Source organism: Rattus norvegicus, chromosome 7 (genome assembly GCF_036323735.1).
Source record: "Rattus norvegicus strain BN/NHsdMcwi chromosome 7, GRCr8, whole genome shotgun sequence".
Classification (NCBI taxonomy): Eukaryota; Metazoa; Chordata; class Mammalia; order Rodentia; family Muridae; genus Rattus; species Rattus norvegicus.
In genome coordinates this window covers 35,226,152-35,241,300 of record NC_086025.1, presented here as the reverse complement: position 1 = coordinate 35,241,300, position 15,149 = coordinate 35,226,152, and the positions used below count along the sequence as shown (strand labels likewise).

The following is a 15,149-nucleotide window of genomic DNA, read 5'->3' as shown; positions in this document are numbered from 1 at the left end:
TGTTGACTTGCCACAGTAAGAAGAATAGACACATAGTCCTTGAGTAAATCAATAGGGAATCCATTGTTAGTACAGAGCTTAGTAAAAAGTGTAAGCCATTATTTTGCATTTCTGTTGTGTTTTATATATCAAAAGGATAAACCACACACTCCATAGTTTCTTTTCTAAAGAGGTTTGTTATGTCAGTGTACATCAATAAGAACGGGACATAAAGAAATAAATCAGAAAATCCATTTTCAAGTTTCCCTCATCTTCATCCCCCCTTTAGAAGTTCTGTATGAACAATGCACTGCTCATTGAACCTTAAGAACTGGCAAGCTTGAATGTGTTTTAGAATTGCCAAGGCTGTCTCAAAAGTTGATGACCAGGAAGCTATGTTTTTACATGATTCCAAGTTGATGCTGTACACAGCGAAGTCGTGAAGTATTATTGCATAGATTCTTTGTCTCTAACGAACTGATGTTGATATTCTGTTGTTTACTTAAGGCATTCAGATGACTGCTTCCTTCTGTTAATTGTCGGAATGCATGCTAGTATCAAATACATAGTATTCGGGGAAATAAAACCCATTACAGAAATGGGAGCATTGAGGTTTTCTTTTTTCTTTTTCTCTTTTAAGATTCTCAGTAATTAAAGGTATAGGAGGAGCTAGAAAAATTCTCTTTGAATACATATATACAAATTATCCAATTTAAATTATGATCAATAAACCTAATTTTAACCTTGCATATCTTTGGCCTTTTCCACTCAACTAGTTTCCTGGAATGCTCAATTGAAGATTCAGGAAATGAGTGGAGAACACGTTCCTCATTAAATAACATTGTTTGACTACTGCTCACATACAGTGATCAACCTATGAACTGCCTTTCAGTTCTTCACAATTGTGACATTTGGAAACAGTGCTTTCTCCCACTCACTTGCTTTCCAGCAGGTAGCCTAAGAGGATTTGCAGTCCTGCTTGGTTTATGATTCTCATATTATTGACTTTATTCTGTAGAGAGATGAAACACAGCTTCAAATGCAGTGGATACTAAAGTTAAAGCCCTTCTTATGCTATTTAGAGATTGTTTTTAGATTAAGGAACATTTGACCTTGAGTTAACAGTGGTTGCTTCATTATCTGATCACAGTGCTCACAATAAGAGCTTACTGAATGCATTCAGCACGTTACCGTTACCTGCCTATGTCACTCCAAAGCTTCTTGCTTCTGTAGATTGCACAGCAGGGTTAGAGTCAGGTAAAGAGCTTAAATCAGCAAGCTATATTTATCAGCAATAAACAGCAGTCCCTGGAAATAAATGTTCTACCCAGCAAATTAATCTATAAAGCAATGGTTCAACGTGTTTGAATGTAGAATTGATCTTTTGTTTTAAAAATAATTAACCAATATTATTATGAGCAACCAATTGTCTACTGTTACGGAAATAGGTAAGTATGTCCATAGCTTGAAGTTCCTATAAATAAATTGGAAAAGATGATGATATAGTAATATTAAAATAATATACTTAGACCCAAACTCCACAAATCCCAGAAGGGAAAGGATGCTGAAGCAACTTGAACACAGTTGCATAGATGAGGTTACATATGGTTTGAAATAAAAATAAGGAAGGCTGTCTAATAAGACCAGGAAGTCTTCAAGCTTGAGCTGAACCATGTAGGACACCAAGACTGATGGCACATTCATGCTAAGGAGGAGACCTTGGATAAGCTTGAGTCTGAAGGTGATTCTTTAAAGTTAAAGGGAGTACAATTCATTATACATTAGGAGTTAATCCTACAGTGTGGCTGTTGAAACAGCAGAGCTTTAAGATGGGATGACATAAGCTTTTCTCTAACACGGACTGTGCCCTGGGTTAGTTCTAGCCACCAAAATATAAGACAAATTAAAAGGCAATATATTAAAACAGCGTGTTTCATCTTTTTACGAGGACTGTCTACATTCCATCACTGCTGCCTTTCCTAGGAGAGTTCCTTGTGTGTCATAGGTTACTTTTCTGTATTTGTTAACTAAACTGAATTTTAAATAATATTTTAGCAAATGACTGTAGGCTGACCTTGGCTATGGGTATCACACTAGAGGTAAAATGCCCATGAACTTTGTGAAAATTTTAGATAAGGCAGGATCAGCGCTTTGCTTATGCCACGTGGTCACTGATGACACATCTCTGTCTCTCTTTCTATACACAACTGAAAAATTCTCCCAGCTCTGGCAAAGAAAAGAAAAAAAGGCATAAGGTGAACATAGATCAAAGAAACTACTAGGTGTTGTTTTTCTTAAGCACGGATGTTTGCTAGCATCTCATCATAGAGAGCAGTAGTCTGTCTTACAGAAATAGAAAATGACTTCATATTTTTGATTATCATTCAAGGACAGTATTTTTAGATATTTTCCATACCACCATAGAACATATTTATCTCAACAACAGTGTATGGTAATGGACTTAGACAATAGTGTTCAAATGATTGTAAGATTGTAATAGAGTTATACCAGACTCATCCGGGCTATGAAAGTAAAGATGTAAAAATAGACTGGTCATAATGTGTGAGTCAGCCTCATGAGGGCATGTGCTTCCCAGAGCAGAAATGGGTCTGAGCAGATCAAGTTCGACCTCTTTCCCAGCAGTGATCCCTGGCTGTGTATATGTTTGTTGCCTGATTTGTAACTGAGTATGTTTGAGTTACAAGATGTACTAGGGAAGACCAAAAAAGTCTATTTCTACAAGTATGGATGACTGATATTATTTTAATGAAGGAACCACCTCTGTGTGTGTGTGTTTGTGTGTGTGTGTGTGTGTGTGTGTGTGTGTGTGTGTGTGTGTGTATGTATGTTTGCGATATTGGAGTACTGAGGATTTGAGCATGTTGGAAGTCAGAAGACAATGCTCAGTGATGGTTGTAAGATGACATTTTCCTTTTTTTTTTTTTTTTAACAGAGACTCTCATTGACCAGGTGCTTTGCCACATGGGCCAGGATAACTGACTAGCTGGACCACAGTGCCCCAGGATCTGCCTGTCTCTCTTTCTCATCTTGCTATTGATGAAGTTGCAACTGCACAGGACTGTACTCATCCTGTGGTTTTTTTTAAAGATTTATTTATTTATTTATTTATTTATTTATTTATTTATTTATTTAATGTATGTGAGTACACTGTTGCTGTCTTCAGACACACCAGAAGAGGGCACTGGGACTCATTACAGATGGTTGTGAGCCACCGTGTGGTTGCTGAGAATTGAACTCAGGACCTCTGGAAGAGCAGTCAATGCTCTTAGCCACTGACCTATCTTTCCAGCTCCCTCACCTTGGGTTCTTAACTGAATTGTGGGAACTGAAACTCAGGTCGTCCAAGCCCAGTGGAAGAGAATCTTCAAGACATGCGATATCTCTGTTAAAATGGAGGGAATACAAGTGATCTTTATTCAAATGACATTTCTGCAAAGCAGTATGTGGAATTATGATTAGAGAACCTTAGAAATCATGGAAATTATCTGTTAACATAGTAACAGATTATTAAATATTATATATATTAAAGATTGGTTTTACTTTCATTTGTTTATATGAGTGTGAGGCATGGATGTGACAGTGTTCATGGGGTGCAGAATAGGGCACTGAGTCTCCTAGAGCTGGAGTTAGGTGCTCCTGGGGGCTGCCTTATGGGTTCTGGGAACTGAACTCAGGACTTCCGGAAGAGTAACAAATACTTGTACCTGCTGAGATGTGTCTCCAGACCCCTGTAAGCACATACTATTCCTGACAAACAATTAGTCAAGCAGAATGAAGAACCTAGATGCAATATAAATCTCCCATAAGGAAGATAGAGAGGAATAGACAGTCTTCCAACAACGGAGGTGGGAGAAAACCTGACAACTGAGGAACAAATGTTGAGTTCACTGAGAGGTTTTAAAGAGCTGAAAAGAAGGTGCTATAAGGTGAATAGACAGCAAGGAGAATCAACCCCGAAGCTGATATCCACCTGAGGTAAATCGAGATGAATCACGGCCTTAGGAGACAGTGATTAGTATTACAATATGAAAGTATCATGACCATTCATGTGTAGGCAATGCAGAATGAAACAGAAGGTTCTCCACGATTCTAGATTGAGCATAAGGATGAAAAGCAAAACAGTACCCTAGCATCAAAATAACTGAGAATGTTCGTGCTATTTTACAACTCTGGGTAGAGAAAGAATTTTACACACACACACACACACACACACACACGGAAATGTCAGTGACCTGATGTTACAATTTGAACCTGAAATTACTCATACAAATTTCATATACAAGACAAAAATAAGACCCAAGACAAACTAGGGCCTCGAGAACTGTGATTGGTTGAGCCATTTAGAACTGATATTCAAAGGGACCACACTCCTATTACAAATAACGCAGAGCAAAGGTAACTAGCTCACTTTCTCAGATCCATGCCTTACACCTGTAAGACGGCACTATTTCAGTGACACTCTGCTTAACCAGAAGTACATCTAGATAGAGACCAGTGTCTACTTCTTGCTGCTGGAATGTGTCGTGGTTCACTAGGACTGCTGTTGGATCAGAGACTGGGTTGAAATGGGTTGCTGTGTTAGAGGCTGTGGAGTTCATGATCCATGTCCATCTTTACTTCTTGCTAGTAGATGGCCTTCTCCTCACACACATGGTTTTCTTCTATCAGGGCACTAATCCCATCTGGCACAGTTCTACCCCTATAATCTAGTAATCTTCCAGCATTTCTACATGTTAATTACATCTTGTTAATATTTTTGGATTTGAACACATGTACTTGGTTGGCCTGGATTGTATGATAGAGATAGACAGGAATAAATACCCCACACCCAACTGCTGGGTCCTTGCTCTATTCATGAACATAGTTTGCTTTCTGTTTCACTATTTATTTATTTAGCCCAAGGAGAAGACTCTCAGGCCCAAACAGATGACATGGACCTCAGATGGGAGGTGTTACCTTTCACTCCTGTATTGAACTACTGTGTAAATGACGAAGTTATGCCACTGATGGTAACCCAACCAAGCTTTCTGGTTGTTTATTTAAAGAAAGAATTAGGCCAATGGAATACTTAATTTAAATGCATCAATTTTTCTTTGAAATATCAGATAATATGTATTATTAGGTAAACAGGATTAGGTAATCAAGGTTATTCAGAAATTCTGATTAACTAAAAATGAAATGTTATATGTTAAAGATGGATCTACTTAATCCCTGGAATGTCCACTGAATTTTTATTCTTCTCTTCAGCACTGTTTAAGTTTTTCTCATAAACCTAATATTTATTTTTAGTAACTAACGAAGTCTCAGAAGCCTGAGCTAGGGGCCGGGGAGTTTGCTATTTTGACAAAGTTGCCTTCCTGTGAGTGTGCAGGTGTGAGCATTCACGCACAATGTCAAAGAATGTGCAACAAACAACAGCATTGGATTGTCCAAGTAATGAAGTCGCATTCACTTATGCATTCCATGAGTTTTTACTCTCTGAGCATGCACGTGCATAATTTTCTGGAGTGTCTTAACTATACTTTTAAATGAATAGCTCATACAGTCTGCTGAACATGGGAGCAGGACAGAATAAGGAGCTGGTTCTCTTAGTGATGCATAGCACTGCTCAGTGTAAACACCGATTCTCCTTTGAAATGTGACCTTATTGGTCTCTCCTTTTGCCTTGAGAATTACTTCCATGTATCTGTCCATGCATACAATTCAACTCTAATATGTGCATAAGATATATTCTATAGATGCCAATGTATATCAAGGACTACATACACATTTCCGTTTTCAACTTAATATTATATCAGGAGAACTTTTTAATGTCATTAAAAAAAGAAACTTGTATTTAATTGTAAATTATTTCTTAATTCACTAAGCCGTGGCAAACTGACATGTTTAACCCTTAAAGTTTAATTAATACTACTATGGGCATCATTGAACTTTTGTGTCTCTATCTCTTTAAAACAGGTTTACAAATTATAACATGTAGATCAAAGGACATAAACTATTCTAGGGCTGTAGATGTAGTACTTCCCTCTATTTTAATAATTATACATCCAGGGTTTCCTGGATGATAGAGAAATAACTTCTTTTTCATTCTTTCTCCTAGGACTTTATCACCCTGAAGCAGCCAGAGTTAGAGATGTGACTGAGCAGAGGCTGCTCCCAGCTTCTGCTGAATATTCCAAACATCTGGGGAGCACTATAGCGCTTTGATGCTTGGCACTCAGCCCATAGACACTGTGATTTAATTGGGATGGGTGCAGCCTGAATACTAGCGTTTTTAAAGGCTCCCCAGGTTGTTCTAATGCGCAGCAGCAAAGTTTGGAAACAGCTGTCAGAGTGTACTCAGTCATTGGAAGATTCCCAGACACGCTTGCCGAAGAGGTCACGTGAAGGTCACCGGCAATGGACCGATTTCTTCCCTTGTTATTTGGCAGAAAGGGCATTTCTTATAGAGGTGAAACATTCCCGATAGCATTCAATACTATTAATCACCTTGACTCTCAAATAAAATAAATCCAACTAGAAAAATAGGATCAACCGAACCTAATACTCTAATACTCTCTCCAGCACTGGATTTGTGAAAGCGTCTTCCCCAGCGACTGCTGGAGTGTTTGGAAAAAAGCCTTTGCGTTTTGCAAATTGATTTTACTCTTGGCTGCAGTGTTTGCTTGTTTAAGCATTAATGACTTGATTTGGAAAGAAATAGCTTCCTGTATGGCCTGGATTAAGAAGAGTCATCTTTGCTGCCGCCAGAAATTGTGTACAAATGACTGCATGTAAACAGCGAAACCTGCGACTTTTTTTTTTTTTTTTTAACACTCAAACAGGCAAGGTGACACACATGGCTTAAAGGCTAAAGGAAACATGAGAACTGTTATGCAGAGTTACAGTTGCAAGTGCTAAATTTCCCTTGGGACTGTGGGGAAACTTCCTGTTCTTTGTAGATTGGCCTATTATTGGAATACGTTTGCCCACAGTTAATCCTCAAAGTAATTAAATGGGAGGAAGCGATTAAATCACCAAGAAAAAAGTGACTTCTGCATCTGAGGGACTCAGGCACAGGAAGATTTTCATTACTGTTTAGGAGTTAGGCTTGAACATGATTTACAGTCTTTCTTAAGCTATACACCCACCCCACTACATGCTCATGTGCGTGTGGCAGGAGGGGCGGGGGAAATTGTGTTGAAATCTAAAAAAAAAACCAAAAAAAAAAAAAACCAAAAAAACCAAAACTCTAGTGTAAACCTGGGAATGTATTTAAAGTCTTAGATTCCTTAGTAGAACTGTAGTAGGCGTTTAGTTATTATGTAGCACTCAATTCCTTTAGAAGATATCCCCATTTATAATATACCTATAAACATACACACACACACACACACACACTCACATGCATATGCATGTGTGTACACACAAACATTCTCCAATTTTTTGTAAATGGGAAAGTTGTTTGACCAAACTGACCTGCTGCCAAGTAGATCCCAGAACCTTGACTCTTTTTGGAGGTGGGGGTAAATTTTAAGCTTACGATATTACTTTCACTTCTAGTGGATTTAAGAAGACTGGTCATTACCTTAATCGAATATCTCTCTGGACTAAGGTTTTGTCGAGGACCTCGTGTGTGCTGACAGGTGCTCTGTCGTTGAGGTGCTTCCTTAGTCTTCCGTTTTCCTTCTATTTTGAGAGACATTTTCTCTAAATTACCCAGGCTGACCTTTGATTTTTTTTCCAGTGTGAGCTTCTGTTTCGGCACCTCCCCCACCACACACACACACACACACACACACATTTTTTGAAGAGTGCTTTCCATTATGTAAATTGCTGACCCAATAGAGTGAACTACACATAACCCAGCAGTACTAGACTTTGAGTTGAATGATTTTCAGGGCTGACTTCTCCAAAAGGAAACCTCTTTGGAAAAGAGACAATAGTCCACTTGGTGAGCAGAAGAGTGGACCATGGCAAACCTCTTGGTATGCACTAATACTAATTCTCTTGTCTTCCTGGGCACACATGCTACCTTCAAATCATTCTTGCATTTAGACATGGCTATTTGAATTCATGGCAATAGATATGAGAGCAAGACTTACCTTCTGTCTGCCTTAGTTACAACAGCAGCATCTATATGCAGAACCCATTTTCTGTATTTGGTATATGACTGCCTTCTCTGGCTAAATACCACACAAGGGGTAACTTAGGAAGGATGGGTTTATTTGGCTCACGGTTTAAGGTGCTGTAGTCCTTGACGGGGAAGACCATGGATATAACACAGCTGGTCACATAGCATCTTCATTCCAGAAGCACAGTTGATTTCCTCTGGGTGTTGAGGAATGCTATGGCCTTAAAAAGCTAAGAAGCAGCTGGATGGATGTAAAAGAGAAAATACTAAGCCAGCATTGTATAAAGCCACTAAGATCTTGTGTTTTCTATCAGAAGTTAGGTGGCCTGGTACATAAATCTGGGAATTCACATGAAATGAATCACAAGAGCAAGTCACAGCTCAGATACAAGGGCTGTGCATTTGATCCACAGATACTGAAATCTAGGATTGCCACTTCATTTTGTCTCGGCTTGGTCAACTGGCTGCATTCAGGTAGTAGCTGGCTGGTCTCTGCTATGATGGCTAAGTTGACCAGTGTCTCCATCCAAGTTTTCTGTTATCCATGGGTAAGCCACATAAATCGGAGCTTTGGAACATTGTGTTCTTGGTTCCCAAGAGGGTAAGAAGAAATTGTAGGAATCCCCAAAACCTTGCTTGAAAGTGGTACAAATCATATTTTTGACGCATTTCATTGGCTCAAAGAGATCATAATCCCTAGATCAGGTTCAAAGGAAGGGCAACAAATTCCACCTTTTTAATGAAAAGCAGTTTAAAGAACTTGTAATTATTTTTATTTTCTATAAACCCCTGAAAAACTCATTGTATATACTAAGTTTTTAGTACATGGTTTTAGAACACATACATGCATGGGTGAGAATCCTAAAAAAAAAAAAAAAAAGATAAAATGTTGGCATAGTTGCTGTAGGAAATAAAAAAGAAAACCAATCATGGATAAGTAAAAGAATTGCTGAATGGCACAGACTGTCCAGCTGAACTTGAAATTCATAAGTCTAGGTTAGAGCCAATTTCCTCCAACTGCATTTGGTTGCTTGGGAGCAAGCCCATGGAAACAGATGGTTGGGTTGATCTAGGTGAGGGACTGGAACTCTATAGACTAGCAGCAGTGGGATATTACAGCTACCCAGTTTGGCTCAATGTCTCCTCTGCTCTCTGTTCACAGGAGATCTGGCTGATTTTACTCCATGGAACAAGTTAAACCAATGACCTGAAATAGTCTAATGTATTGTCTGATATGAAACCTGAACACTATATTTCAGATCATTCAACTGATATTGTCAACAATGTGATTTGCACCCCAAGTAAAACATAGGACACAGGGTCTCTCTCTCTCTCTCTCTCTCTCTCTCTCTCTCTCTCTCTCTCTCTCCCTCCCTCCCCCTCTCTCTCTTCCTCTCTCCCTCCACCCCCTCCATTGGCTTTCCATGAAAAATATGCAGAAGGCTCATCAATTTTTCAGTTCTGCCTTCTTTCCCATGCAGCTCTTTTGTAACCTGCTATAGTTTTCTCTTTCTCACCCCATCACATTCTGCTGTCACTCCAGCCCTTAAGATAAGCTTAGTCCGGGTATTTCTCATTTTCCCCAGCTCTAGCCTGAGGCGAGTCTTTTCTTCTCCTGGATCACTAGATCCTTCTTTCCATTCTTCACCACAAAATATTAAGGAAGGGATGGGGAGTCTCCGGGCTATGTTAGAAGCCTGGGATGTAGATATGAATGGAATGTGAGAAGTGAGTGCACTTGTAGACAGCTAAGAGAATGATACACACCTTGATTACTTTCATATATATATAATATCTGTCAGACTAATCTTACCCTCCAGACTAATCTTACCCTCCATTTTTTTTGATATTTCACACCTACCTTACTTCCCTTGTCTTTGCTGGCGAGCATGAGTTACTCAATTTTTGTTGTCACACAGCACAAAGACAATTCTTACCCTTACCTCTTCTGCCTTATCCATCCACATCTCCAGGCCTGGGAGAAAGGTCAGTCATGAGAAAGTCAAGCAGAGAATCAAGACCCCAGTGCTCGGATAAGAGACACTGAAACAGAAGGGATGGATCACAGACTTGGGAAGTAGGCAGTGAAAGCCCCTAAGATGATGGCTGGAGACGATAGGAAGGGGAAGCCAAACCCTGAGCCAGTGACTGAGCACTAGATACCAGCGAACGCTGAAGGACTGAGTAAGGAGGATCTCAGTGGATGGAGGGCTTCAAACAGTGAACAAAAGAGAATTGGGGACATGGGGCCAGCTGCTGGGAAAAGCAGTAGAAAATTTAGTCCATGCTCAGGACTACAGTCCAAAGGTCATACGAAAGAGTCCTAGTATCTTGACTTGTTAGACAGTTACTCTTAGTCATTTTGAGATTCGAAACTAAACCTCTCAGTGAAACTCTAATTCAATCTTTAATCAACTAATGGCTGATGAGCAGAATTAGATATTGAGGTACAGAGATGCATTAAATAAGATTAATGCCATTAAACATGCACCTTCAAAGGCAAAATGTCTGTTACTATTTATTTATTTAGGATACTGTTAATCCTGAATAAAGCAAAAGTCATAGACAAAGGTAAGCCAGGGTTCTGTGGGGTGTAGGATTGGGGCCAGAGTTGGTGCAAAACATGGAGCCATTGTGGAGGTGTGGAAGGAAGGCAGTGAGTGGCTAAATAGGTAAATGAGGTAAAATGCTACAAATGATTGAAAATGTCATAATTAAATCCATTACTTTGAATACTGAAAAAAATGTTACCAGAAAATTGTGTCAAAGAGGATAAAGGAGGAAAAATGAAAATGTCTCTTAAAATAAGAGCTACTCAGTTCTCTCTCTCTCTCTCTCTCTCTCTCTCTCTCTCTCTCTCTGTGCATGTGCGTGTGTGTGTGTGTGTGTATGTGTGTGTGTGTGTGTGTGTGAGAGAGAGAGAGAGAGAGAGAGAGAGAGAGAGGGAGGGAGAGAGAGAGAGGAGAGATCCAGGAGAGCAGGTATGCAATGGGCAAGTCAATTAATTTCAAATCAATTTTGTAACTAAAGTTTAGACCATCGGTTGAAACTTCGGTTTGAAAAGACTTTCATTCTTTCCTTTTTTAAAGGGAAGTGGAGCCAAATCCATGCTTGCATCTGGCAAATGATCCTGTGTAAACTTTGCTGCTCCCTAAGCTAACCCTCTCTGAAGCCAGAAGGACACTTGTGCAATTGACTCTATTTTATCACAGAGCAGCTTGAAGGAAACCAGCATCAACACAGCTCTTTGGACACTTGGAAATAGTCTTTCAATCCTACCTATTTATTTGAAAGGATTTTGCGCCTTAAATGTCAGGACAGGCTAGTTTTAGAGTTATTTTATTACTGTGTGAGCTGTTTAAAAACACCTCACAAGAAATGACTGGTCTACCTCTCTATTTTAGTGCTAACCACATGTGGAGAGCAGCATTGTGAAGTAGACATTTGGGTGGGAATATTCAGTGTGTACAGGAGGGTTTGGCTGGTCACAATGTTCTGGTCAACTTGGAGTGTCAGGACATAATTTGTATGGCTTCCACCTATATTACTGAGACAGCGAGTTCTTCCTTATTGAAACTTCCAGAATACATTGTGTTGCTTACAGTGGGCAGCTCTGCTTGTGCTCAGTTATTTTTGCCTCTTAAAATATAGAAGGGGAAAGAGCAGGCCTTTTTTCTGGTGTACATGATCTTTCTAGACAATGGTAGAGTAGTTTCAGCTAGTGGCAAACAGCATTTGGGGGACATGAAAATTGAGTTTGTGAATTGCAAATGACTATTGAGAGTAAAGACAGAAATAGGTTAGAATTTGATTAGGTGTTTGTTTTTCAGTTAATAATTCCATTCTTAAAAGATAAAATGTATAGTCTCATTAAAATCTGAATCAAAAGGTAAAGCAAGATAACATTACCAAAATGGATTGTGATTATGAATGTAGGCTGTGAAGGGTAAGTACCATATTTCGAGAGTCCCTGTAATAGGAAACTGATTATTAAGAGTATTCAAGTAAAGACACATGTCCATGCAATAGACCTGGGAAAGAATGGGGTTAGCACTCTGGGAGAACTCAGTAAAAGTGTATGTGCTTCCTAGAAACAGAGAACTGATGGTAGTAGATTTTGTATGTGACGCTTATTACAGCTTGGGCAATTTTGAGTAGTTTCAGTTCTTAGTTGACAGCATTTGTGGGACACTAGAGTTGAACTTTTGTTCAAGCAGTTTACTGTAACTTGATTGATCAGCAGGCATACTACAGGGACAGGTTTTTAATGTTCTGACTCTTAGGCTACTAATAAGTATAATTTGGATGAGTTTAAATTTACACTTTCACCATTCATTATTTTTTTTTACTTTTATTATATCAATCTATTGATAAATTCATTAATATATTGACAAATTTATACCTATGCATAATACATTCTGGGTATTCTCATTCCAATGGTAAATCCATAACTCAAAAAGGAAATATTAAAAGAAAAACCAACTTATTATTTCCTGCTAGCTTCACAAGTATTCAGAGAGTTGAACAATGTGGACAAATTCTGGATGGATTTTAAAATGTCTATGATGTTAATCAGTTGTGTAACCACAGCGTGTTGCCTTTGTGATCTCATAGCTACCGAAAAAGAGTGACATCAGGGGATGTGGGGTAGAATTTTTTCTAATTTCTTTGGGTGATAGTAAAGAAGGTAATCTTAATGCAACAGAAGAAACACATTTTTCTTGCCTTAGTGCACTCTAATGGGTAAACCGTTGCAAGGAGCACATCTACTAGGTTCAGTTATTTGCTAGGAAGGCATTAGAAGTGGCAGTTCACGTTTTCTCTCTGGCAGAATGCCAAATAACAAAAATGTAATAGATAACTTTTAAATTAAAGAAAAAAAGGATGTCCTCCACCTGTATTGGGAATCAGGTGAGTTTCAAAACACCTTGGCACAGGATCACACAAAATCAGAAAAGTGGAGCACAGAGTTTTGTCTAAAGGAGAAATGCAATGTCTAAAGGTCGAGGATGATACCCGCAGACCTAACGCAGCCCAGCACAGATGGGAAACAGTTACATTGGATAAAGTGATGGCATGCAAAGGGCTTCACACTAGAATTAAAACTAACACTCTAGACTGTTAAATACACGGTGGCCTTGCTAGGATTTGTTATTTTAGCTGTTAGTAAGCTCTAAACTCATGTTTCCTACAAGAATCTTACTATAAAATATTCTTACACTTCAGGTACACTGATGTTTTAGACAACCATATGTAACTTCTCTATTTTAAGAAATACCCATATTTGATATAGCCTCTATATTTGATAACACCAAAATTCTCCTTCCCTAACATACCAGATAGACTTTCCCTCTCCTCCTCTTTTTCTTCTTTCCATTTTTACTCATATTGTTTCATTCTGAAATTCTGAATACAAGTCCATATGACCTCAATTTATGAATTAGTTGTTCACTACAACTGGCATTCCCTTCTTTGAAGAAGACTCAATCCTTACATCCTTAATCTCTGGGTCCTCCTAAGTCCAGTTACACATATTCATACGTGCCTGCGATTGTTTTTAAAGATTTCTAATCCACCAAACCAATGAAAAGGGGCTTGTGCATGGAAGAAATCTAATACTTAGTTTTTCTGCATATTACTCCGGTTAAATAGATTAGAAAATAGCAATCAAGCCATGAGCTAATTCGGAGTTAGAAGAGAGAAGTAAAAGTGATAAAGTTACATTTTTATTATATATATTCATTAGCTGGTTTAGTGTGTGTGTGTGTGTGTTTGTGTGTACTCATATGCAGTCCACTCACCAGTGTACTGTGATGTAAATGTGGAGCTCAGACAACAACATGGGGGAATCAGTTTTCTTTTTCCACCATCTGGGTATCAGAGATTACTTTCAGATCATCAGGCAAGGGCCTTTACCTAGTGAGCAATGTTGTCCTTCCTGTCTCTGTGATGCTCAGGGGAAGAAAAGTTGCTCATGAGAATCAATGATCAGGACCACTGATAGGAAGAAGATGATGACAAGTGACTGAAGAGCTACAATTTTAGTATACCCCTGTTCTAAACACTTTACAGACATTAACTCATGTAATCTCAGGGTCTGTGGAAAGTAGCATGCTGATGGCCAGTCACTGCATCACAGGATTTCCTGGGGAAGACAGTGATGGGGTATGGAGTCAATGATCAAGAGAAAAGCTCTTTTTATTTTTGGCAATTCTTCTGTTCATAACTATTTGCAATTCTAAGGTCAAAAGCCATTGGCCTTTGGTAATTAGTTCCTGCTGGCAGCAGCAGGAATTAAGGGAAAAGGGGCTTAATTGCTAGGGATCTTTCCTCTTAACTCAAGGACCCTTCACTGGCAAGCAAGAGGCTTAGAATTTGTTAACTCTTCATGATCCAGAAAGAAAAGAAAAGAAGAGAAAGAAAGAATGAAAGAAGTAAAAGAAAATTTACACATGCAGAAAATACTCATTCTGGATGAAGCTGAAGATACACAATCATTTATTTTGGTTCTTAGGATAATTAATCACATGGTTTTCCAAGTGTCTTTAAATCCCATAAGTTCATAGGAATTTGAAGACAATAGTTAATGTCATAAAATGACAGTTACAGCAGAAATATTTACATGTCTTTTCATTAAGACTAGTACCTGATTAAACATTCATTAACTGTTACTAGCTCCATTAGTTCATTATAAGCTTGAGACAATAATTCTTAGTTGGCATGGTTTTATCAAGATACAAATCATCTGCCTTGTGTGTCATTAGTTTTGAAGTGCTTTATAGATAGACCTGATTTTATTTTCTTTCCTTGTGCCTACAATAAGTTGTCCATTCCCAGTTTATGACCACTAGTTACCAGATAGTGGTCTTGTTTCTAGCCTAAAAACAATGTTTTCCCTAATCATAAGTTTGTTTCCAAGCCTGCTTTCTTATCCTAGTGCTATCAGCCTTTGACACCTAAAGGTTCACACAGTTCTCTTTGTAGCTTTCATATTGTAGAGAACCCAAAATTACTTGTATAAAATTAGGAGTTCTAT

The 15,149-nt window shown here is 38.6% G+C and overlaps 1 long non-coding RNA gene across 1 annotated transcript in view; it reads left to right on the top strand.

Annotated features, from left to right (window-relative positions):
- Positions 1-8,556, top strand: part of LOC134479667 (uncharacterized) — a 51,265-nt gene extending 42,709 nt beyond the window's left edge. Inside the window, exons 5-6 of the long non-coding RNA XR_010053255.1 lie at positions 2,933-5,009; positions 6,101-8,556. This is a non-coding gene — a long non-coding RNA (uncharacterized LOC134479667). The remainder of the gene's footprint in view (positions 1-2,932; positions 5,010-6,100) is intronic.
- Positions 8,557-15,149: the final 6,593 nt, after the last annotated feature.